The sequence below is a fragment of the Aquarana catesbeiana genome, linkage group LG06 (assembly GCF_042186555.1).
Source record: "Aquarana catesbeiana isolate 2022-GZ linkage group LG06, ASM4218655v1, whole genome shotgun sequence".
NCBI classification, from domain to species: Eukaryota; Metazoa; Chordata; class Amphibia; order Anura; family Ranidae; genus Aquarana; species Aquarana catesbeiana.
The window spans coordinates 233,617,477-233,644,965 of record NC_133329.1 but is presented as its reverse complement, the minus strand read 5'-3'; the positions used below and the strand labels follow the sequence as shown (position 1 = coordinate 233,644,965).

Here is a 27,489-nt window from a genome sequence, read left to right as displayed (position 1 = left end):
TCAACACTAACATATATAACTATAAACCAAATGACTGTATGTAATAGGTATAGATATACAATACACCCCACAAAACAAAATAAAAAATAATTGCAGAATGGTTTGTGCAATACAATTTATAAATATCTCCCATGTGCAAACTTATATGAACAGGAAGTCTGTGCTCAAAACCCTAAGTAAATGTGCAACAAGGTGCACTCAGTAAGGCAGGTCATACACGGTTCAAATCTCGGCTGGTTCAGCATCGACCAATTAACTTTGGGTACAACCAGCATGCCGGGTTTTATCTGTGATTATCGCTAGTGGCTACTATAGCCGCTAGCAATAATCACTGTCCTCACCTGGTGGGGGCGGCTTCCCCCTCCGGGAGAAGACAATAGCCTGGCAGGAGGGATTCCTGCATCAACCCTGTCTGTGTTGATGGGGTAATCCTGTCAACCCATGTATGGCCAGCCTAAAGCACAGTTTTTCAAGTTAACCACTTCCGGACTGCCCACCGTTGTTATACGTCGGTACTTTGAAAAGGACTATCGTTGTTATGGCAGCAGCTAGCTGCCATAACCCCAGTATCCTCTTCTTCAGCGGGCATTCCACTTCAAGATAAAACTGATCTCTGCGGAAGATTCGCCGCAAGATCACTTTTTTTTTTTTTTTTTTTTTTACAATGATGTTTATTCAAATTTTTTTTTCAACATACAAAAGGGTGAACAGCATATGTCATACATCAACACGTATCATAGACTGTGATAAAGATGATTACAGCTAACAAAAACGTGCATTTACCATACAGTTGCAGCACATTTGTATGGTTTGTAAGGATTATCAATTGAGACGAGATACTGTCTCCCCTCATCAATCATCCCCTTGGAAGCTTGCTGTGACTTGATGGTGGTATCGTCCCCACAATTCCATACTCATTTCTTTTTTGTTTTTTCCCTCCCCCTTCTATATTTTGTGCATATTATCAATTAAACCTCCAAACAAAACCAAGGAAAATGAAATGTAATTGTCTTTACAAGTAAGAAGAATATTTGTATATAAATAAAGCTCCATGGATCAATTATAGAGCTATTATATCTTATGTACTATATAGCTTACATATTGTAGTTTACGTCTATTCAGGTCAGAATTAAGACCAGCATTCATCCCGTTAGTTGGGCTCTCACGTGGACCCCAAGCCCCCATATGGCGTCAGGGGCCACGCTAGGCCATACTTATCTGATAAGAGAAACAAGAGAGAGAAGTAAGAGAAAGGAGAAACAGTAATGGAGAACTGCCTAAGAAGAAAAAAGAAAAAGAGGCGAGAAAAAGAATGGGTAAAAGGTGGGGAGAAGGGGTGGATGCACTCCTATCAGGTAGCAAATGCATCAGTTACCAGGCGTCCTACGTAGTTGTAAGATACCTGATCCAGTGTTCCCATATTTTATTGAACCCAGTGATCTTATCCTTCAAAATTGCTGAAAGGCGTTCATTTACCATTATCCATGAGAGTTTAGCTTTTAGTAAGTAAAAAGGACCTCCAAGACTTGGCTATCGAAATTCTGGCTGCCACAAATATAAAAGTGATGAGTCTACGCATTGGTTTTGGTGCCCCCTCCACTGGGCGTCCCAACAGCGCGTGCAGAGGTGATTTAAGTAGATTCATTTGCGTGAGGGAATAAATGAGGTTGTATGTAGGTATCCAAAATCTCTTCACTTTAGGACATGTCCACCAAGTGTGGTACATGGTACCATCTGTATTACATCCTCTAAAGCACCGGGGGGGACGCCCCTGGGACGAAAGTTGCTATCCTCTCAGGGACCATGTACCATCGCATCAATACTTTATAGTTCGCCTCTATCAAAGAGGTATTAATAAACTATTTAGATGCGTTCTGTATTATTTTGCTCCATTCTTCCAGTGCTAAATCTGTGTCCATATCTTGCTCCCATTTGTGCATATAAAATAATTTTTGGGAAGTCGAGGTCAAGATGTTATATATCAGTGATATATGACCAGTGTGCTTATCGAAAGTCCTACAGAGATTTTCCATTGAGGAGAAAGTGGTAAGATCGGAGGTGCCATTCAGCGTCGCCAAGAAATGTGCTATCTGTGTATAGCGGAAAAGTTCCGAATTTGGAAGGTCATATTTTTCCTGTAAGGCTGATTTCGATAAAGCACCTCTATGATCACAGAAATCCGCTATACACAGCAAACCCTTGTTGGTCCACCATGAGAAATTTTGGGGATGGAGACCCGGGGGGAACAAAGCATTTCCAAATATTGGGGCTAAGGGGGTGTGCTGGGAGTTAAAGTTATGGGTAGTCACTAGTCGATCCCACAACTCTAAGGAGAATGACAAGCTTGGGCATAACATAACCGGCCTATCCTTCGCCTTCATCCACATAAAGTGACTAATCTCTCTGTCAGCATATAGAGAGGACTCAGTCGACATCCAGAGCGGTCTAGACTGTCGTGTGTGGAATCAAATTAATTGGGACATTTGTGCTGCCTGGAAGTATTTTAGTAAGTCAGGCATTCCCAGGCCCCCTTTCAGTTTTGGTGTATATAATGTTCGCCTATTCACCCTAGGTCTCCTGTGTCCCCATATATAATCCAACAACCTTGTCTGGACGCAAGATCACTTTTATCGGCGGCGGGAAAGGGCTCCGCTGCGCTCCAGTGCCCTCCGACGCTTACCGGAGCTGTCGGCAGTGGCAATCGGATGTTTCCCCTTGTGTGACATGGAGACGAGTGAGGGGAAGATGGCTCCCCACCCGTCTCCATATCATTGCAGGGTGTAAGCGACGTCAAAACGTCACTTCCGCCCATAGTTCTTAAAGGAATATTTTTAAAAGTGACACATTTTTTTTTAAAAAGAACAGTGTAAAAAATAGAAGGCAAAATAAATGAGAATTTTTTTTTTTTTTAAACGCGCCCTGTCCCGATGAGCTCACGCGCAGAAGTGAACGCATACATGAGTAGTGCCCGCATATGAAAACTGTATTGAAACCATACATGTGGGGTATCGCCGCGATCGGTAGAGTGAGAGCAATAAATTCTAGCCCTAGACCTCCTCTGTAACTCGAAACATGCAACCTGTAGAATTTTTTTAAACGTCGCCAGTGGAGATTTTTAAGGGTAAAAGTTTATCGCCATTCCACGAGTGGGCGCAATTTTGAAGCATGACATGTTGGGTATCAATTTACTTGGCGTAACATTATCTTTCACAATATAAAAAAAAAAATTGGGCTAACTTTACTGTTGTCTTATTTTTTTCGTTCAAAAAATTACGAACAGCAGACTGCAGCCAACAATACAAATATAGGTAAGTATAGAGTGATATAGCAGTTTTGGCTTTCTGGAATGCGATGTATACTGTATCATTTGACGAATTGCTGATAAATCACTGCTGCAGTCTATTGCTAGTAATTACTGGCTTTTCACTGTTTTCTATGTTGCATTAACGCTAATTCAGTGCTAGATATTCTTGACTTTTTGTGATACTGTTTAAAGTTCACTGTTTGTATAAATATACACAAGGAATAGTAGCATACATAACATTCCTGAGTGCCAAGATCAATTTTTTTTGAGAAAGCCAGTAATAGTGCAGGTAAAAGCAACAGCAGACTGCAGGAGCAATTTTAATCAGCATTGTGGCAAATATATAGTGCATTCATAAAGTATTCAGACCCCCTTCACTTTATTTAATGTTACAGCCTGATACTACAGTTTAAATTAATTATTTTCCCCTCAATCTACACTCAGTACAACAGAATGACAAAAACAAAAACTGAATTTTAGAAATGTCTGTGAATTTTATTAAAAATAAAAAAAACTGAAATATCACATTGGCATACGTATTCAGAACCTCAAGGATATACAGCACTGAATTAGCATTCCTGCAACACAGTAATCATTCTCATTGAAATGCCTGCAATTATGAACAGTGCAGGGAAAAGTTGCTAATTACTAATACTAACAGCAGTGACTTAAGCAATGTATCAAATATTTATATAATATAATAAATATATATATTACACACACTCTCTAGGTACGTGTATAATGATATAACAGCATTGAATTTTGCAGCTATGGCACTATACACTTTCCAACAGTTGTTTCTACAGTTACCAGCTTTGCATTGTACATATGTTTACCCTACACTGGGTATAGTAAAGAATCACCCCCTTTAAATTAATCACATTTTGTTGCTTTGCAGCCTTAAATGAAGACAGGCACAGTTTGTGTTTTTATACAGCTGTATTTACTCATGTCAGGAAAAAAAAATCCATAACAGAATCACTGAGTTATAAAAAAAAGGATCACCCCCTTGTCAGTATTTTGTTGAACCACCTTTTGCTTTAATTACAGCTTTTAATCTGTTGGGATACAGTGCACCCGAAAAGTATTCACAGCGCTTCACTTTTTCCACATTTTGTTATGTTACAGCCTTTTACCAAAATTGATTAAATTCATTATTTTCCTCGAAATTCTACAAACAATACCCCATAATGACAACATGAAAGAAGTTTGTGTGAAATCTTTGCACATGTGTTTGTGTTTTTTTTAATAATCATATGTACATAAGTTGTTATAGCCCTTGCATGACACATGTCAAAATTGAGCTTAGGTGCATCCTGTTTCCACTGATAATCCTTGAGATGTTTATACAACTTGGAGTCCATCTGTGGTAAATTCATTTGATTCAACATGATTTGGAAAGGCATACACTTATCTATATAAGGTCCCACAGTCAACAGTGTGGTGTCAGAGCACAAACCAAGCCATGAAGTATTGAGGCACAGACCTGGGGAAGGGTACAGAACATTTTCTCCCAATGAGCACAGTGGGCTCCATCATCTGTAAATAGAAGAAGTTTGGAACCACCTAGAGCAGGCCTCCCGTCCAAACTGAGGGATCAGGGGAGAAGGGCCTTAGTTATGGCGATGACCAAGAACCCCATGATCACTGTGACAGCTCCAGTGTTTCTCTGTGGAGAGAGGAGAACGTTCCAGAAAAGCAGCCATCTCTGCAGTACTCCACCAATCAGGTCTGTATGGTAGAGTGACCAGATGGAAGCCACCCCAGTAAAAGCCACATGACGGCCCACCTGGAGTTTGCCAAAAGGCACCTGAAGGACTCTGACCATGAGAAACAAAATTCTCTGGTCTGATGAAACAAAGATTAAATCTTTGGCCTGAATGGCAAGCGTCATGTCTGGAGGAAACCGAGCACTGCTCATCACCTGGCCGATACCATCCCTACAGTGAAGCATGGTGGTGGCAGCATCATGCTGTGGGGATGTTTTTTTAGCGACAGAAACTGGGAGACTAGTCAGGATCGAGGAAAAATTGAATGCAGCAATGTACATAAACATCCTTGATGAAAACCTGCCACAGAGTGCTTTGTACCTCCAGACTGGGGCAAAGGTTCATCTTCAAACAGGACGACCCTAAGCAACCAGCCAAGATAACAAAGGAGTGGCTATCGGACAACTCTGTGAATGTCCTTGAGTGGCCCAGCCAGAGCCCAGACTTGAACCCGATTGAACATCTGTGGAGAGATCTGAAAATGGCTGGGCGCTGACGCTCCCCATCCAACCTGATGGTGTTTGAGAGGTCCTGCAAATAAGAATGGGAGAAACTTCCCTAAAAATAGGTGTGCCAAGCTTGTAGCACCACACTTTAAAAAGACTTGAGGCTGTAATTGATTTTTTTAATTATTTTTAAATTTGCAAAGATTTCAAACAAACTTTTTTCACGTTCTCATTATGGGTATTGCTTGTAGAATTTTGAGGAAAATAATGAATTGAAACCATTTTGGAAGAAGGCTGTAACATTAAAAAAATGTGGAAAAAGTGAAGCACTGTGAATACTTTCTGGATGCACTGTATGTCTACTAACTTTGCACAACTAGACTTTCCAAAATTTGCCAATTTAAGGACATTCACTCTTTTATCCTATCACAGTGTGGTCATTTTTGCTCTCTGCTTTGGGTCATTGTCATGTTGGAAGGTAAACCTTCCCATTGACAGCTTTCTGGTAGAAGGCAGCAGATTTCCTGAAGAATTTGACAGTATTTTGCCCCATCCATTGTTCCTTCTACCCTAACAAGTGTTCCAGTCCTTGCTGCAGAGAATCACTCCCCTAACAGGATATTGCCACATCTATGCTTTACTGTGGGAATGGTGTTATTTGGATGATGAGCTATATTGGATTTCCGCCAGACATATTGTTTGGTGTTGAGGTCAAATAATTAAATTTTATTCTCATCTGACCATAACACATTTTTCCATGTGGCCTCAGAATCTTCAAGGTGCATTTTGGCAAAGCTGTCATGACTGCACGTGGCCTTTCTTGAGAGGCTTTTTTCTAGCAACCCTCCCATACAAGCCACATTTGGGGAGAATTTGTGATATTGTTGTCACATGCACACAATGACCAATATGTCATATATTCCTGAAACTGCTTCAGGGTTGCTGTAGGCCTCTTGGTAGCCTCTCTAACCAGTTTCCTCCTGGCTCTTTCATCCAGTTTGGAGTGACGTCCTGATCCAGGGAGGGTCTGTGTTGTACCAAATACCTTCCACTTCTTAATAACAGACTTTACTGTGCTTCTAGGCTTTGATAAAGCCTTTGAATTTTTTTTGTATCTATCTCCTGACTTGTCCACAACTTTATCCCACAGATATTTTGGCAGTGACTTGCCACCCATAGTTGATTGTTTGCTTTAGTTAGTCAAATGGCTTTGTGTGCATTTGAGAAGGAAAAGGTTTTTCCAACTCGGTGATTCTGTTTTTGAATTTTTTTATTTTTTTCTGAAATGTTGGTGTTATAGCTTTCACTTGGATGTTATAAGTTGCACTGAGAAAATTCAGCTGGATCAAACAAAAAGCGTCTGTCTTTTATTTCAAGCTGCAAAGCAACACAATGTGATTATTTTAAAGGGGGGTGATTCTTTTTTATACCCATTGTACTTGCCAAGTCACAAAACAAGTACATATGAGAAATATGGGAGCTCTCTATGCAGATTTGGAAGCTGAATAAAGTTCACCTTTTAGCAAAAAATAATGTACATTTCTTTGAATGTAAAAAAAAAATGTGAATTTACTTTTTTACTTGTGAACAGTGGGGACGGAAAGTATTCAGACCCCCTTAAATTCACTCTGTTATATTGCAGCCATTTGCTAAAATCATTTAGGTTCGGTTTTTTTTTCCTCATTAATGTACACACAGAACCCCATATTGACAGAAAAACACAGAATTGTTGACATTTTTTGCAGATTTATTAAAAAATAAAACTGAAATATCACATGGTCCTAAGTATTCAGACCCTTTGCTCGGTATTTAGTAGAAGCACCCTTTTGATCTAATACAGCCATGAGTCTTTTTGGGAAAGATTCAACAAGTTTTTCACACCTGGATTTGGGGATCCTCTCCAGTTCTGTCAGGTTGGATGGTAAACGTTGGTGGACAGCCATTTTTAGGTCTCACCAGAGATGCTCAATTGGGTTTAAGTCAGGGCTCTGGCTGGGCCATTCAAGAACAGTCACGGAGTTGTTGTGAAGCCACTCCTTCATTATTTTAGCTGTGTGCTTAGGGTCATTTTCTTGTTGGAAGGTAAACCTTCGGCCCAATCTGAGGTCCTGAGCACTCTGGAGAAGGTTTTCGCCCAGGATATCCCAGTATTTGGCCGCATTCATCTTTCCCTTGATTGCAACCAGTCGTCCTGTTCCTGCAGCTGAAAAACACCCCCACAGCATGATGCTACCACCACCATGCTTCACTGTTGGGACTGTATTGGACAGGTGATGAGCAGTGCCTGGTTTTCTCCACATATACCGCTTAGAATTCAAAACGTCTTCCATTTAATGATTATGGAGGCTACTGTGCTCTTAGGAACCTTTAAGTGCAGCAGAAATTTTTTTGTAACCTTGGCCAGATCTGTGCCTTGCCACAGTTCTGTCTCTGAGCTCTTCAGGCAGTTCCTTTGACCTCATGATTCTCATTTGCTCTGACATGCACTGTGAGCTGTAAGGTTTTATATAGACAGGTGTGTGGCTTTCCTAATCAAGTCCAATCAGTATAATCAAACACAGCTGGAATCAATTGAAGTTGTAGAACCATCTCAAGGATGATGATAAGAAATGGACAGCACCTGAGTTAAATATGATTTTCACAACAAAGGGTCTGAATACTTAGGACCATGTGATATTTCAGTTTTTCTTTTTTTTTTTTTTTTTCCTTTAAATAATCTTTATTAACATTTCTTAATTTTACATACAACATATTAAAACATCCTCGGATTCATGTAGACATAGTTCACTAGAAAAGGGGCCGTAAACCCCCCATCCATTCCTCCCTATTCCCATTACATCTACTTGTCCTATCCAGCGGTTAAGCTTTGTGCAGTATATTAAGGCGGCAGAAAGCTGTTTTCCCCTAGCCCTCCCTCATTTCCCCTACTCTCCTCCCACCCTTCGCCAGGTCCTGCCTCCATTCCTTTATTCCTGACACCCTATGCTTACTAACCAAGGGTTCCACATCCTTTCAAATTTTTTAAGGTTCCCTCTTCTAATATATAGGGCTCTCTCCTTCCATATTACATCATTTACTATTTTAACCCATTCCTCAACTGACGGGGGAAGGGCTGTTTGCCATCTTTGCATAATAAGCTTCCGGGCCTGGTAAAGGCATCTCAAAACTGCTATTTTAGCCGCTGCCTCCTCCAAGCTCCACGTTCTATATCCAAAGATGCAAAATCTGACATCTGTCTCCAGAGATATCCCCCACTTACCTCCTATGGAATCTACTACCCCCAGCCAGTAACTGACTAGTTTGGGGCACCTCCATACCATGTGTATCAAATCGCCCTCCTCCCCGCACCTAGGACATTTGGCGTCTGATCTTACGCCAAAACGGAATAATTTTTTTGGGGTGTAATATGCTCTATGTAGCAACATTAAATGAGAAAATCTCTGTGCAGGTGAAACTGAAACCTCCTGTCCTATCTCCAGTATTTTCCTCCATTGTGTATCTGTTAACTTTCCCACATCTTTCTCCCACCCCTCCCTGCAGCCAAGATGCTCTGATCTTACAATACTTTTCTTGCACAGTTGCGCATATATTCCTGAAACAAAACCCTTTATCTTCCCAGGTTTAACCACTTTCTGAAGCAATGCAGCATCGGTCCAGACTGGGGGACCTGCCCTGAATTGTACCTCCAAAGCCGCTCTCATTTGTAGATACCTGAAGAATGTTTGTCTCGGGATGCCATTTTCCTTTTGGAGATCCTCAAAGGTTTTTAATACGTTCCCTCTGTACAGCTGGGATAGTCTATTTATACCCCACCTCGCCCATTCCTTAAATTCCCCCATAACCACTATCTCCTGTAAATTCCTATTATACCAGAGGGGGGCATATTCTGTAAACCCAACATATCCCATTAAAGTCTTTGTAACCTTCCAAACTTTTATTATTAACTTGGTTGTGGGACCGCTACTGGGTAGTGAGTCTGCCTCCAACGCCTCCACCACTGTTTTATGGGGCGCCTCCAGAGTTAACAAACCTCTGTCAGCCCTTCCACCCCCTATATGCTGCAACTGTGCTGCCAGAAAATAGCACCTCCAGGGGCAGCCAGTTCCAGATATCTATTTTAAACTTAAATTTACCCAGTAGTGGAGCCAGGTTATCTACAATATACTGGTTAGGATCTTTTGACATGTTTATACCCAAATAACGAATTGTTGAGACTACTTTTAAGTGTGAAATTCCCGACAAGACCGGTCTATTAAGGGTGTCCAATGGCAATAGTGCTGACTTCCTCCAATTCACCACCAGTCCTGACACATTGCCAAACCTCTCCATTATGTCCATTACCTGCCTAAGAGAGTTTCCCATATCTCCAAGAAACAGTAGGACATCGTCGGCATACAGAGCAATCCTCTCCTCTCCTGTTCTTCTTACGAACCCTTCAATCTTTGAGCTGGACCTGATATGAATTGCTAATGGCTCCATGGTGAGGGCAAAAAGCAGGGGGGACAGAGGGAACCCCTGTCTTGTCCCCCTCTCTAAGCATATTTTCCCTGAGAATTCTTTATTAACCTTAACCCTCGCGCTTGGGCCCCTATACAGTATTTTTATCCACTTTATAAAAGCAGGACCCAGGCCAAACTCCTCCAGAACCCGCCAGAGATAGGCCCACTCTAAACTGTCAAAGGCCTTAGTTATGTCCAAGGACACTACTGCTCTTGACCCCATGTTCTCTGTCGGGGTCTGGAGATTCATATATACCCTCCTGATATTCATGCTCGTGGTCCTGTGGGAAATAAATCCTGTTTGGTCCACATGTATAAGTTTATGCATAATTTTGTTAAGCCTGGCAGCCAACACCCTTGCCAGGATCTTGGCGTCCGCACACAACAGGGATATTGGCCTGTATGCCGACGGTTCCAACGGGTCGCCCCCCTCTTTATGGAGCAAGATAATATTTGTTTCGGTCATAGAGACAGGCAAACGCCCTCCCTGTAGAGCCCAGTTCAGTGTTTTCAACAGTTCTGGCAGGAGGATCTTCCCGTATTGCTTATAGATCTCCACCGGGAGTCCATCCGGCCCCGGAGATTTTTGGTTTGCCATTCCATTTACGGCTTGTTGTAGTTCAGCTAATGTAATTGGTGCATCTATACCCTCTCTATCCTCTTCAGTAACCGTAGGAACCCGTATATCCTTAAAAAATTTATCCATGTCCTCCTCCCCAACAATCCCCTGCGACCTATACAAATTTTCATATTTCTCAAATGTGTCCGTAATTTCTACACTCTTAGAGGATATCTCGCCATTTGGGGTCCTAATTGCAGGAATCGACGAGGAGGAGGAATTGGTTTTTACCAAGTAGGCCAACATACGTCCCACACTTTCTCCTTCCCCAAAGGTCCGTTGTTTCTGGAAAAGTTGCTTATTTTCACCCCTCTTCAGGACTGCTGTTCTATAGGTCTCCTGTTTATCTTCCCACAGCTTCTGCTTCTCTGGTGTAGGACCCTCTAAAAATTGCTTCTCTGCCAACTCCAACTCCCTCCTAATCCCCTCCTCCCAATCCCTTGCCCTCTTCTTAACCCCTGCCCACCCCCTGGATCAGAATGCCCCTAAGGAATGCCTTCAATGTGTCCCATTGTATACCTACTGTAGTTGAACCTTCATTGAATTTTATAAAATCTTCTAACTTTATTATTATCCTCTCTGGTTCCCCCATTAACTCCAATTTCCAAAACCCTCTAGCCTCCCTGCCCCCTATACCCACTGAGGCCACCATCAGGGAGTGGTCCGAGACCCCTCTCGGGAGGTATACTACATCCTTTATTATTGGTACCGCTTCTGCGTTCCCCAGGGTCATATCTATCCTGGAGAAGGTGGAGTGGGAGGCAGAGAAGCAGGAATATTGCCTTACTCCAGGATTCCGGGCCCTCCAAACATCCAACAGGCCTACCTCCTCTAGGAATTGGCCCAACCGGCCCTCTGCTACACTATTTGTTTGGACTCTCGGTGGAAATCTATCCAGCTCTCTATTCAACACCTCATTAAAATCCCCTAACACTATTACCGGGGTGTCTGTTTTATCCAACATAAACTCCATTAGGCTGTACAACACTTCCAGTTTAAAAGGTGGGGGGATATAAATATTAGCAGTAACATACATTCTATTTTCAATTGAGCAGTGTAAAAAAACATAACGACCCATACTATCTATCCTGGCCTGCCTACAGGAAAACATCATATTTCTTGTCACCATTATACTCACCCCCCTAGAGTAGGAGGAGTAAACCGAGTGGTATTGGGCCTGAAACCTCCTACTTGGGAGACATTTCATCGTGTCCTTTGTCAAGTGGGTCTCCTGTAGGCAGACCAGACCCACCCCCCTTATCTCCAGCAGCGAAAAAATGGCAGACCTCTTATTTGGGTTCCCCATCCCCCGTATGTTCCAGGAGCCTATTTTAAGAACCTTAGACTGCATCAAACGAGCAACGGGCAAGAATTGGCCCCTAGAAAACCAAATATACTAAAACCAAAGACAATGGGCACCTTAAACTTGGTATATTGCCTTGTGCCAGAAAATAGCACCTCCTTACCCATTATAACTCCAAAACCCGTAGGGCATCTAAAATGCAACCCCTCTATTAATACAGTGATGTGCACTACATATAAAAAAAGAAAAGAAAAAGAAAGAGAAAAAAAAAAAGAATTCCCTTAGTTATCCTCTGTACTTTAAGGCCCATAGGGCTTCCTTACTATTATTTTCCTTTCTAGTGAACATTCTAAGTGTCCCCCTTTATTTTCCATATTCCTATTCATAGTGTTTTTAGTGTTCTTATTGTATTTACCACACGTGTGCTTAATCCTATATCCCCCCTCCCCCCCCCTACTAGCTCCCTAACTACCCCCCCAAGTACTAAGTGCATTTTAGTTTCTCTCTGACGTAAATTTGCAACCCCCCCTCCTCTCCACCACCCAGCCCAGCTTCTCCCTCCCCCCACCAATCCCCCCCCCCTCCCCCACCTTACCAGGTTTGCCCCTGGGGCTTTATTCGTGACCACCTCATATATTCCTTGCAAAATACCCCTTCCTAACATTCCCCCCTGTCCCCCCACCAATAGTATCCACATGTGCCAAATTTTAAGTGTAATATCCTCCTCCTCCCCCATTCCTACTTTACCATACACCATCCCTCTTCCTCTCTATACCAAATCCATATTGCTTCCCACAGTCCGAGTCTTCTTATCTTCTTATCGGGTACCCTAACTCTCTGGGTTCCGTTCTTTGGGTTTCAGTCTTTGTTTGTTTTCTTCATACCAACGTGTTACTCCTCCCGGGGAATCGAAGAAGAGAACCTCCCCAATTGCCTCTACCCGTAACCTAGCTGGATACAATAAAGCATACTTGACTTCAAATTTTTGTAAGGTGCGTTTGATCTCCACAAAGCCCTCCCTGCGTCTCTGCAGCTCCGGTGAAAAGTCCGCAAAAAATGAAACCTTTGCTCCGTTATAAAGGATAAGCCCCTTCTCTCTGGCTCTACGTAGTAGGATTATCTTATCACAGTGGTTCAGAAATTTCATTAATAGGGACCTGGGGCGCCCTCCAGGGAGCGGGGCCCTAAAAGGGACCTGATGGGCTCTCTCAATCGCAAACTGTGAAGAAAATGCATCTCTTCCGAATATTTCTGTAAGCCATCCTTCCAGAAAGGCAATAGGACTATGCCCCTCACATCTCTCTGGGAGACCCACTATTCTTATGTTGTCCCTTCTCAGGCGGTTTTCCATTTCATCCATTTTTTCATTAATTCTACCCAGTTGCTCCTTCACGGATTTAACATCTTGCTGTAGGGGAAAAACATCATCCTCTATTTGGCTTACTCTTCCCTCTAAGCCAGTTATCCTGTCTACTGCCTTTTGCAACTCCTGCTTTATTAGTAACAGTTCATCTTTAACCTCTTTAATTTGGCAGCTTAACCCCTCCACTTATGTTTTACAGGAATTAATCGCTTGTAATACTTCCCTCAAAGTAGGTTCTGCCTCTGTGACGTAGACGGAAGTTGGTACTGGTAAATGAGCTTTTTCCACTGCCCCTGTACCTTTATTAACATTCGGGTTCTTGTGCCCTGCTCCAGCTGGAGTTGATGATCCCTGTCCCTGACTTTTCCTATCCCTGGAGGTTTTAACTTGCGATACTTGCCCGTTTTTGGTGGGGGTCTGTTCAGGGGTATGTGCAAACCTCTCCAGTTTTGCTGCTGCCGCCTGGTTCCCCTTCTCCTTTGCTGACCGCAATGACTGAGGCCCCAGGTTCTCCATATTAACTGGCTCCTCCCCTCTCCTCCTTGACATTGCCATTATTAACTTTATATATCCAGATACCCACTGCCACCAGGGGAAAACGAATAAAATAAGAGGGGGGCCAGGAAATAAGAAAAGAGCTGGCCGGGATTACACAGGCAGGCACTGTCCCTTTTAATGCAAGGATCTATCAACAGCCCAGCAGTCTCCAGTCGGCCGGTATTCGTATTAAACAGATTGAATATTTAGTACACTAAACAGATGTACCACAGGTGCCCATACACTCCCCAGTCCCTCTGTTATGGTATAGGGTCACAGGGTCACACACAAGCAGTCCTTTAGCCAAGTGCAATAAACTGTAGTGAATTGACAGGGTTGGAACCCTCTTTCCAAGTCCCGCTCACCATCTCCGGTCTCCGGGTTCCCAGGGCTCAGCGTCCAGCCCCCAACCAACCTCCACATGTATCACAGTCAATTTGGCGCAGGTTCACCGCAGATCTCCAGTTCCAGAGTCACCTGTCCTCCTCTCTCACCGCTCCGTAGCGGCGCACTGTAAGCCGCTCCACTAGTCCCCGGGCACGCAGACGCAGTAGCTACCGCGGCTCCAGCGAGGGTGCCTCAATGTGATTGGCTTGTTCAGGTTACAGGCGCCGGCTTCTCCGTCAAGGGACACTCCTCGCCTACCCGCCTCGCACCGACCACTCCGAGCCCCAGGTACCAGACTGCCTAGTGGTAGCAGCCGGCCATACGCTCCGATGTTCCGGGATTAGCAGGAAAACGGTGAGGTGAGGCGACTCTCAACACGCTGCTCGCTCCACTCCACACTCCATCCACACCCTCATCCGGTCACGCCCCCAGTTTTTCTTTTTTAATCTGCAAAAATGTCAACAATTCTGTGTTTTTCTGTCAATATGGGGTGCTGTGTGTACATTATTGAGGAAAAAAAAATGAACTTAAATGGCTGCAATATATCATGTTGCAAGGATGCTTTTCTTCAGCAGGGACAGAGAACCTGGTCAGAGTTTATGGAAAGATGGATGGAGCCAAATACAGGGCAATCTTAGAAGAAAACCTGTTAGAATCTGCAAAAGACTTGAGACTGGGGCGGAGGTTCACCTTCCAACAGGACAGTGACCCAAAACATACAGCCAAAGCTACAATGGAATGGTTTAGATCAAAGCATGTTTATGTGTTAGAATGGCCCAGACCTAAATCCAATTGAGAATCTGTGGCAAGACTTGAAAATTGCTGTTCACAGAGACTCGCTATACAATCTGACAGAGCTTGAGCTATTTTGCAAAGCAGAATGGGTAAAAATGTCACTCTAGATGTGCAAAGCTGGTATAGACATGCCCAAAAAGACTTGCAGCTGTAATTGCAGCAAAAGTTGGTTCTACAAAGTATTGACTCGGGGGGCTGAATACACAATGCACGCCACACTTGTCACATATTTTTTTGTAAAAAAATTTGAAAATCATTTATCATTTATTCCATTTCTACAAGAAAAGGAGGGGGTTTTTAGGGACTTTGAGGAAATCATGACCTGGTAAGGTCACCCATTTCCATCCCTAGGGACTTTGTGTGAAACCATGACCTGGTAAGGTCGTGTGTTTCCCTCCCAATCTAAATCACAAAACAAGGGGAATAGCTAGAAGGAAGGTTGGGACTTTAAATGAAGCATGTGACAGCAAGAGGGTAATAGGATGAACATAGAGGCAGATTCCAGTCTGAAGTTGGTCCAGTCAAGTACAGTGTTCCTCAGGGCTCAATCTTGGGTCCCTTATTTTTTAGCATTTACATGTTTCCACTTGGCCAACTGCTTAGATCACATGGGCTCAATTACCACTTCAATGCTGATGACACTCCAATATACAGTTGTGCTCATAAGTTATATGCGATATAAAAACTTGGATGGGACATAATTTCCTTCACTTAAACCGTGACAAGTCTGAAGTCATGCTTATTGACATCCCCCATCAATTATGTAAGGCCAGTCCTAATATCTTATCTATAGATGGCACTGCACTTGAGCTTCAGTTTAAATTAAAAAAATCTAGGGGTGATATTTGATGATAGTTTAACCTTTGATCCACATATACAAAACGTGGTCAGAACATTTTTTTTCCCGCTTGGAAACATTGCTAGGCTGCGTCCTATGCTATCATACACTGTAGCTGAAAAGCTGATCCATACATTTGTGTTCTCCCGACTTGACTACTGCAATGCTCTACTTGCTTGTGTGCCTAAATCCACCATTAATTGACTTCAATATGTTTAAAATGCTGCAGCCAGAATCCTGACTAGGTCTCGTACAAGTGATCATATTACCCCTTTCTTGGATTCCTTGCCCTAGTTACATGTCAGGTTTCGCATAGACTTTAAGATCCTCTTGCTCACCTATAAGGCTCTTCATGGCTTGGCAGACGGCTACCACTACAGCAGATTGCTTCTAGTTCTCAAGGGAGTACGAGCGTGCTGATCAGCATACTTGTAGTCCATTCACTCTTCCTGCAGGTCTGAAACTTTTTTTTTGGCTTCAAAATAACAAACATGTTATGCTTACCTCCTCTGTGCAGTTGGTTGTGCACAGAGCAGCCCAGATCCTCCTCTTCTCGGGTCCCTCTTTGGTGCTCCTGGCCCCTCCCTCTTGATGATTGCCTCCCACAACAAGCAGCTTGCTATGGGGGCACAACAAGCAGCTTGCTATGGGGACACCCCAAGCCACAGCTCTGTGTCCATTCAGGCACGGAGCCCCTGCTAGGTCCCGCCCCCTCTTTCTCCTCATTGTCTCACTGACTTTGACAGCAGCAAGAGCCAATGGCACTCTGCTGCTGTCTGCCAATGAGGAGGAGAGTCCTGGGCAGCCGAGTCTTTCCTGCAACATCGCTGGATAAAGATGGGCTTGGGTAAGTGTTGGGGGGGGGGGGGGGGGCTGAGGGAGGCTGCTGCACACAGAAGGTTTTTTTCTATCTTAATGCATCATTAAGATAAAAAAACCTTTTGCCTTTACAATCACTTTAAGGCACCCCAGTCTTTCTTTTTTTTTTTTTTTTAAGCATCAGACTAAAATACAGAACCATGAATTTTTATATACCCTAATCATAATGCATAGTAAATCCACAGATTCGCAAGATGTCCTTATGTATTACACCTCAGAAACTTTTGACCATAAACAATAATACATATCAAATAGAAAAGTTATTGCATTTACCCACTACGTCTATCGTACCGATAATAAATGTATGTCGCCTGTGGGGATACATTGCAGAGCCCCAACAGGGTTTGTTTTTGTTTTTGTTTTTTTAGGAAAAATCTAACAAAACAAGAAAAAAACACCAAAAACAAATATAGAAACCAGAAAGAAAGTAAACAATAAGAATAACAAAGGATAAAAAAAGGACAAAGGTGAAAAAACAAAATTGTTATGTGCCACCAATTTATTGCTTATGCAACTATAGGCTCATCAAGGAGCGCCTGATATATCTCAGATACAGTAAAACGGGTTCACTGCTTCCTGTCTATTTACTGATGCATAAAGTTCATCCATACACATTATATCATTTACTTCTCTAATCCAATGTTCTACAGTAGGGGAGGGGGATTTCCACTGCGCCGGTATGCAAGCCTTTGCCCCATTGAGGAGATGTCTCACTACTGAATCTGAATGGTGATATCTGCTCTTAGAGAGATAGCTAAGATGCAACAAGCAAGCTGCTGGATCTTGGTCAAGACTAAGATCTCACACAACTTTAATTAGGGAGGCACCCCATTCATTTTTAACAGGCTGGCAGCACACATTAAAGTGGTTGTAAACCCACAAAAAAACCTGCAAGGCAAAGGCATAATGAGCTAGAATGCACATGCTGATACAGGTGATATCTCCAAAACCATGCGGGTTTAGGATATGTCCACGGTAGGTAGCTACAGGTAAACCTTATTATAGGCTTACCTGTAATAAAAAGTGGTTGTAAAGGGTTTACAACCAATTTAACCACTTGCTTACTGGGCACTTAAATCCCCCTCCTGCCCAGACCAATTTTCAGCTTTCAGCGCTGACGCACTTTGAATGAGAATTGCGCGGTCAAGCAACACTGTACCCAAATGAAATTTGTATCATTCTTTTCCCACAAATAGAGCTTTCTTTTGGTGGTATTTAATCACAGCTGGGGTTTTTATTTTTTGCTAAACAAACAAAAAAAGATGGAAATTTTTGAAAAAAAAAAAAATCATGTTTAATAGTTTGTTATAAAATTTTGCAAACAGGTAATTTTTCTCCTTCATTGATATGCGCTGATGAGGCGGCACTTGTGGGCACTGATAAGCTGCACGGATAGGCACAGTTATGGCGGCACTGATGGGCACAGGTATAGCGGCACTGATGGGCACAGTTATGGCGGCACTGATAGGCACAGTTATGGCGGCACTGATGGGGACAGATAAGGCGGTACTGATGGTCACAGATAAGGCGGCACTGATGGCCACTGATGGGTGGCACAGATAGGTGGCACTGATAGGTACCACTAATGGGGGGCACTGATGGGTGGCACTGATGGGCGGCACTTATGGGCACTGGTAGGTGACACTGATAGGTGGCACTGTTGCACTGATGGGTGGCACTGTGGGCACTGATAGGTGGCACTGATGGGCACTTATGGGCACTGGTAGGTGACACTGATGGGCACTGATAGGTGGCACTGATGTTGCACTGATGGGTGGCACTGTGGGCATGGATGGCACTGTGGGCACTGATGGGTGACGCTGGTGGGCACTGGTAGGCAGCACTGCTGCCTATTGCTGTATCACTGGCAGGGGCAGATGATCGCCGTGATCGGGACTGATGTCCCGATCACGACCGCCGGTGATCGGGTTTTTTTTTTTCCTCCTCACACTGTCAGCGCGAGGTGGAAAAATAGCCGATTACCGGCTCTGTTGATGTCACATGATCAGCTGTCATTGGCTGACAGCTGATCATGTGGTAAGGGGTCGGGACCGACCCCTTACTCTGATCTGTGATCAGGCGAGTCTCATAGACTCGCTGATCACCGAGCGCGCCCTCCAGGGGGCAGCAATGTAGATCTGCGCTGTTGCCGTCATTTGGCAATGGCCCGGATCTGAAGTGGTTAAGCACAGGAATTGGGCAAGAGGTTTTTTTTTTTTTATATATATATATATATATATATACAGAGCGCCACAACATGTGCAACACGTGTTACACTGCCTGCCATTCAGGTGTGTTGTGCACTGCTGCAATAGTGCATTGGGGATTCCATTCAAAATGTTACTGTGCATTACCAAAAATGCAAAGATTGTGTGGTCCTTTACACTGCTGCATACATTTCTTTTAGAGTAACCAATGCATCTGTACTTAGTTTCTCAATGATTCTCATCTAATTTATTTAGCTCTGACTGCAATGCGCTCAAGTACTGTTCCACAATCATTAAAAGTCAGCTCTTGTCCTGCATATTTGTCCTTAGTAAATCTTTTTTTTTTTTTTTTATTCTTCAATTTTCAAAACTTTAACATTTCAGTAAAAATAAAAGGAGAGAAGAAAGGATAGAAATAGGCCTAGTCTTCTCTACATAGTAAGATAAATAAATAAGCAAGAATGGGAATACATTATACTAAGAGAAGACAAATAGATAAATAAAAGCCACCTGGGCAAGGGAACAACCTCACCCCCCATCCTCACCCACTTCCAATATTATAAAATTAATTTTAGACCTTAATTCCACCCCTATTTTCCAACCCTTCCCCTCCCCTTTAGGTGAGCTTATGTCTAAATTCCTATGTCGGGTTTATCAACTTTTATTGCCTTTCGCGTGGTTTACCTTTATTAAAATTAGTTATCTCTTTACTTCCACACTATCTAACATTTCCCTTTCCTATTGTTTTATCTATTCTGGTTGTTTTTCAACACTGTTATACTTTTTACACTTTATACGGGGGGACCTATTTTTTTCCAGCCAGGGCCTCCACATCCTGTCAGATTCCTTTAAATTACCTCTCTTTGTATACACTACTCTTTCTCTACATAGGGTCTCATTTATTGTCCTGATCCAGTCTCTAACTGTAGGGGAGCCTTCGATTGCCATCCCAATGCAATCATTTTCCTAGCTTGAAATAAACATCTCAAAATTGCTATAGTAGTACTCTTCCTCTCTCCCCGTTCCCTCCTATACCCCAGTATACATACTATGGGCTCCATCTCTAATGTGGTTCCGAATGTATCTTTCATGGTGTTGATTACTCCTTCCCAATATCGGAACAGCTTGGGGCATCTCCACAACATATGTACAAGATCGCCAGTCCCCTGACCTCTGGGGCATTTATCATCAGATCTTTTCCCAAATTTAAACAGCCGCTTTGGGGTATAATAAGCTCTATTTAACAACATCAGGTGAGATATCTTGTGTGGGGGAGAGACCGATACCACTGGTCCCATTTCCAGGATTCTCCTCCACTGCTTTTTTACTTATTTGCCCATATATTTCAGATATTAGACCCTTAGCAGGGCCTACCTGAAGTATACTTTGAAAAAGGGTGTTTCTTTCCATTCCAAGGGTTGTATCCTGAATTGGGCTTCAAGGGCATGCCTAAGCTGTAAGTAGGTGAAGAATGTGGACTGCGGTATGTTGAATTCACTTTTCAGTTCTGGGAATTTTTTTTAAATATTACCCACATAGAGTTGTCTTACCCTTTTGATACCTTGTTTTTCCTATTCTCTGACTTTTCCTATCTGGAGGATTTCCTGCAGATTATTATTGTACCAAAGGGGTGTGTATTCAGTAAACCCATTATAACTCATCTGCTTTTTAACCGTTTTCCATATTTTAATTATCATTTTAATTGTTGGATATCTATAGCAGAAGGAATCCGTCTCTAATGCTTCAATTATTGTATTATGTAGAGCACCTGTTAGTATTCGTCCATTAGGGGTACCTCCATTTCGGACAGCGCTGCCCATTAAATGCTGCAACTGTGATGACAAAAAATAACGCTCGGGGTGGGGTAGCGCAAATCCACCTTCCCCCACCGGGAGTTGAAGTGTACGGAGTCGGATCCTGGCTTGTCCCCCTTTCTATATTAGCTCCCTAAAAAGGCTCTTGATTTTATTAAACCAGTTCTTGGATATCCAAGCAGGGGATTAATGTAGTACGTACAGCAATTGTGGCATCCATATCATTTTTATTAACCTACATCTTAATGCTACTGACAGTGGAAACTGTTTCCAAATGCCCAATTTTTGTTTAAATTTGGCCAACAGAGGAATAAGGTTTTTAGTAATATATTGGTTAGGGTCTTTCGACAGAGTAATCCCCAGGTATTTCAATGTATCCACAACCGCCAATTGGGGTATTCCTGGGATCACTGGATCACTAATGGGGTCTACTGGTAGAAGCTCAGATTTCTCCCAGTTTATCTCTAACCCTGTAAAACGACCAAATTCCTCCACTATGCTCATTGCTTTTATCAGTGAATGCCCTGTATCTCCCAGGAAGAGCAATATGTCGTCCGCGTATAACGCGATTCTTTCTTCCCCCGTTTTCCTCTGAAAGCCCTTTATTTCCAAGCTCATTCTTATGGAGATAGCCAAAGGTTCCATTGCTAACGCAAAGAGCAGTGGTGACAGTGGGCACCCCTGTCTCATTCCCCTCTCCAGTTCTATCTTATCTGAAAGTTCATTATTAATTTTAAGTCTAGCACTGGGCCTTTTATAGAGCATTTTTATCCAACCGGTGAAGGAGGGACCGAATCCAAATTTCTCCAACACCCTGAAAATATATCCCCACTCTACGCTAGCAAAAGCTTTAGTCACATCCAATGATACCGCTCTTGATCCCTCGTTCGCCGTTGGGGTCTGTAAGTTTAAAAATGACCTTCTAATATTCATAGTTGTGGATCTGTTGGATATCAATCCAGCCTGATCTAGGTGGATCAGTTTTGGAATAATCCTATTAAGCCTAATAGCCAAAACCTTAGCCAAGATTTTGGCGTCAGAGCATAAGAGAGAAATAGGCCTATATGCGGTTACGTCTAAGGGATCCTTCCCTTCTTTCCGTAAGACTATAATAGTTGCCTCTAACATTGAGGCAGGCAATCGTCCCTCCCTAGCTGCCCCACCCAGTGTTTTTAGCAATTCCGGGATTAATATATCTCCATAGTATTTATACACCTCAATCGGAAGCCCATCTGGACAGGGTGATTTTGGTTTGCCATTCTAGCTACTGCCTGCTGGAGTTCTTTTTTTTTTTTATAATTTATTTATTTTTCTTTTATATAAACAGGAGAGAAATGAGCAATCCTTCTGTATATTACATTCCATTTCTGCACATACAGCCAAACAAGAAACAAAAAAAACAAAAAAAAACATGATAACTCATTACATTCCATTCCATCTACTCCTGTCTGTTTCTAATATATTATCCAATAAAGATGGATAAAAGAATGAACCCAAATAAACATAAAGAAGTCACAAAAGAGGAAAAGAAGACAAAGAAATAAGAGGAGTAATCTTCCTCTCTCATTTCCGCCCTACATGTTGTTACTTCTTGGCGCGTCAGCAGGGGGTGGGGGGGTGGGGGGGGGGGCGCTTCCCCCAGGCCCGGCCATAATACTTCAACTACCTCTCAGCATTCCAACTGCAGTTCCTATTTATAGTCCATTTCCCCCTCCTTTCCTTACCCCTCTCCCAAAAAAAAAAAAAAACCCATTTAATTTGTATCAATTCATTTTATCCCTTCCTCCGAAGAAATAAAACAGTTCCATGGCGACCACGTTTTTAGATAAATTTCCCTTTTTTTTTTCTAGTTGTCCAGACTAGATCTTCCATCCTGTTTACTTCCTCTACTTTCCTAAGCCACATACTCGCTGTAGTGGGTTGTGCCTGTTTCCACTTAAAGCGGGGTTCCACCCAAATTTTGAACATTATCTCTATGCATTCTCTTCCATGCCTAGATGCTGACATGCTGTGTAAAAAAATTTAAATCGCCGTAATTACCTTTTTTTTTCTAATCTTCTTAGCACTTCCTGGTTTTCCTCCCATGGGAGTAGGCGTGTTTCTAGCCTCTCCCAGACCTCCCACAGTCCCCTGGGAGCTAGTCTCAGGCCTCCCAGCATGCATTGTGCAACAGTGTCATCACAACATCTCGGTGAATGCTGGGAGCACAGCATTCACCGCATCCAGGAAATACATGCTTGTGGGCTTCAAATGCCCACAATGAAGATGGAAACCGCCTTCAGTGAATTTTATAAGTTATTCTTTACAACTAAATCGGACACAGGTGGACTTATTACACAGAAAATGTGAGTAGATAATCATGAGAAGAAAAGTTTGTGAATGAACTCCAAAAAAAAAACGATAGATAGGTGGACCCCCGCTTTAAGCGGGATGCATGCTTTAGCTGCATTCACCAAATGACACAAAATAGAGTTCCTATTTTGGAGTTCCTATATATTTTCCCTGGAATCTCTGACAGATGCAAAAGGAAAAAAGCTGGGTCTTCCTGTATTTCCACATCGCTAAATTTTTGAATTATCTCCCTGACCTCCCTCCAAAATTTTCTCACTCTGGGCCAAGACCAAAAACATGTAACAAAGTCCCCTGTTCTATCTGGCATCGCCAGCATCTATCTGTTGCATTCGGGAAACATTTTTGAAGTTTATCTGGGGTTCTGTACCATTGTGAAATAATTTTATAATTAGTTTCCTGTATTTTGGTACATATTGCTGTCTTAAATATTGAATGGATCATATTTGTTTTTTGTTCCTCCGAAAAGGTCCTCCCCAAATCTGTTTCCCATTTCCGGAGGAAAGGTAACTGATAGTTCTCCGATGGTTTAATCAACAACGCATACGTTCTGGAGACAGCATGCTTTATTGGTTCAGTCTCCATACAATATTTCTCAAGTGGTAACAGATTCCGATCCAGAGGACTTGGCAGTACCCTAGTACATAGATAATGTTGTAGTTGTACCACCGACCAAAAATCTAATTGGAAGGGGCCATTTCTGTCTACCAATTCCTGCACTGTTGGCCATCTGCCAGATCTCAGAAAATGCGATGCCTGATACAGTCCCCATTTGATCAGGACGTCAAAAGGTCCTTTTTGTGTTCCTAATATGGATTGCGGGTTCCCCAATATAGGTACTAAGGGTGATTCCTGTGTTGATAACTTCGTTTTAGATACCAAATCCTTAAAACACCAAGGGGCCCTATACAGTAACTCCCCACTCTGCGATTGCTCCAATCCTGGCCTGCTGGAGTTCTACAAGTGTTATTGGGGTTTCCAAATCCTCTCTTTCCTCCTGTGTAATGGCCGGAATTTCCAAGTTTCCCAGGAAATCCTCCATTACACCCTCTACACCTTAGTAAATCATTAGGTAATGACGATTACCATAACAGCCCCTGAAGCTTTTTACACCAAGAGGCTGATTTACTAAAGGAGTTGAGAATGTTCACACAATAAATTAAAGATTTGCTCCAATCATCCATGTATGTAATAATTAAATCCCTATTTACTTTTATCTGCTCATGATTGGATAGTAAAAGTAAATATTCAACTGTGAACAGTCTCAAATTCTTTAGTTAACCACAGTTTGAAACTGAGCTACTTTAACTGGCAGTTGTGTGGTAATGCAATGCTGTATCCAAATGGAATTTTATATATTTTTTTTTCCCCACAAGTAGAGCATTCTTTTGCTGGTATTTGATCACCACTAGGTTTATTTTTCCGATATAAACTAAAATTTTGGCCAAAATGTATTCTGCTATGTCTCTGGTAAAAAAAAATCCCAATAAGTGTATATTGACTGGTTTGTGTAAAAGTTATAGCGTCTACAAACAATGGTATACATACTGGAATTTTTATTTTTTGAACTACTAATGGGGGGCTATAAGTGACTTCTAGTGGGTCTGCGATAATGTGGCATGCAATCTGACACTGACGTTGGGGGGAAATTGACTGACATCTCCAGTGACACTAATACAGTGATCTGTGCAAAAAATATAAAGTCACTGTACTATGACACTGGCTGGGAGGGGGTTAACATCCAGGATGATCAAGTGGTTAAATGGGTGCCTAACCATGTTTAGTGTGTTTACTGTATGGTGTTTTACTAAGCAATGTGCCGGTTTTGCAGGGAGAAAAAAAAAACGGCACATTGCTGCTGTATGAAGTTGTGTTGTTTACCATAAATCATTGGCCAGGACCCGCTGATTGGCTTGTGCTGAATTGAACAAAAATAGTAAATTTTTTTTTACCTGCAAAAAAATGTGCATTTATTATTTTTTGTTAAAAGGTGAACGTATCTTTTATTCAGATTCCAAATCTGCATAGACAGCTCCCATATTTCTGAAAAAGTACATGCTTGTTTTGAGACTTGGCAAGTACAGTGGGTAATAGAAAAGAATCACCCCCCTTTAAAACAATCACATTTGTTGCTTTGCAGCATGAAATGAAGACAGACGTGGTTTTTGTTTTATCCAGCTGTATGTACTCACTGCAACTTATAACATCCAAGTGAAATAACACCATTCCTACAGTAAACCATGGAGGTGGTAATATCCTGTTATTGGGGATGTTTGTCTGCAGCAGGGACTAGAGCACTTGTCAGGATAGAAGGACAAATGGATGGGGCAAACTTCCATAAAATTCTTGAGGAAAATCTGTTGCCCTCTGCCAGAAAGTTGTGAATGGGAAGAAGGTTTACCTTCCAACATGACAATGACCCAAAGCACACAGCAAAAATGACCACACGGTGGTTGAAGGAGAAAAGGGTAAACGTCCTTGCATGTCCTAGTCAGAGCCCAGACTTGAACCCCAATGAAAATCTGTGGAATGACTTGAAGACTGCAGTCCACAAACGGTCACATTCACATTTGAGTGAACTTGAGCAATTCAGTGAACAAATATTGCAGTCTAGATGTGCAAAGTTAGTACAGACATATGCCCACAGACTAATAGCTGCAATTAAAGCAAAAGGTGGTTCAACAAAATACCGACACAAGAAATAATCCTTTTTCCAACACAGTGATTTTGTTAATTTTTGATTATTTAAATTTGTTTCTGCTGGTGTGATATCTTTCACTTGGATGTTAGATGTTTTACTGAGTAAATATAACTGGATAAAACAAAAACTGTGTCTATCTTCATTTCAGGCTGCAATCAACAAAATGTGAATATTTTAAAGGGGGTGATTCTTTTCTATACCCACGTAGTTAAGGAAAAAAAAATAGTAGCCCCCACGATTAGTAATGAAAGTACCCAAAAATTCTAGACTGCTAGATTTATTTTTTATAAGATTTTTTTTCCAAATCCATAAGCAATCAAATATTAGCTATTGCTGTAATTAGTGAAATGTCTTCTTTTCACAGGTTCTGAACAACAGAAGCTGACTACTAAAATAATGAAGTATCATTTTCCTGATGGATATGTAGAGACTGCATCGCCAACTACTACATGAAGATGATATATATCAAAAGTGCTACGTTTTCAAACATGCTAAAAAAATGGTATAACTTTTGCAAGACACGTCCATGTACCGTATAATGCAAGAGTGTTTCGGATGTAGCTTTATACAGTAGCAGGAAACTGCTTGTATGATCACTCCTTTTAACAGGAGTGTCCTGTACAGAACAAAAGCAGTCTTGAGAGTGCATTCTTTAGGGGGGGGGGGAAAGTCCTGACAGTGGGATGTACAAGCTAGTAGGTAGTTCAGTGCAGTTGTCATATGCGCTAGCCTTGTTTTGTACATCATGAAAGGGAAACGCATAATAAATTCTGCTAGGCCTACCTGATCATTTCAGCCTGTAAAACAGTGCCCTGCTTCCCACAGTGTCTTCAACTGATCTTTTTGAAACTTGTAATTTGCTGGCCATATCTCATCCAGTAGATTTTGTTTCACTCGTAAAGCTTACTGGTCTTTTGTGAAGCCTTTAATGAATCCATTTCTATCAGCTATTTTAAATAGCCATAACAGAATAATCAACAATGAATTTATTATTATTTATGAAACACTTGTGTTTTACTTTCATTTAGTGAACTATTTTGAAAGCCAGAATTGGTGCATGCAAAATCTGTGATGTTTGTGAAATGGGTGAAGAAAGATTGAATTTGATTTCATTTAAAAAAAAAAAATAGAATGCAGTCATATCACTTGCATTCTTAATTCTAGTTTACACTTGCTTTAAAGCAAGGCTTCGGACACGCTTTGTTAAAGCTCTCTGAATGCCAGTCGAAGCTCACTAAATAAAATGGTTAGCTTACAGTCCTGTTTACACTTGCATTTGCCTGGTGCTTCGGTGGGGCTTTAAAGTGGGGTTCCACCCAAAAAACAAAAATACCTGAAAAATTGTAAAAAAAAAAAACAAAAAAAATTTGAATTTTTTTTTTTTTTTAGTTACCTCTAAATGCCTGTTGCTAGGTGGTCCCTCGTAGTCTGCCTCTTCCTTTGCCTGGGCTGGTGACATCACTTCCCCCCAGGCACAGGAAGGGCTCGGCTCTGCTCCCTCCCTCCTGTGATTGAGTGGCCAATCACGGCGCCGCTCGCGCATGCGCAGTGGGTGCCAGGCTGTGAAGCCACAGCCCGGCGCCCACAGTTGAAATGCCGGCGCCGACGAGCGGAGGGGGGGGACGAGCGGGGCTTTGATCCCCCACATCGCTGGACCCAGGGACAGGTAAGTGTCCAAT

At 42.2% G+C, this 27,489-nt stretch overlaps 1 protein-coding gene across 1 annotated transcript in view; it reads left to right on the top strand.

Annotated features, from left to right (window-relative positions):
- Positions 1-26,814, top strand: part of FOXK1 (forkhead box K1) — a 169,124-nt gene extending 142,310 nt beyond the window's left edge. The window contains exon 10 of the mRNA XM_073633057.1: positions 26,175-26,814. The gene's annotated coding sequence lies outside the window, so the exon portion shown is untranslated. The remainder of the gene's footprint in view (positions 1-26,174) is intronic.
- Positions 26,815-27,489: the final 675 nt, after the last annotated feature.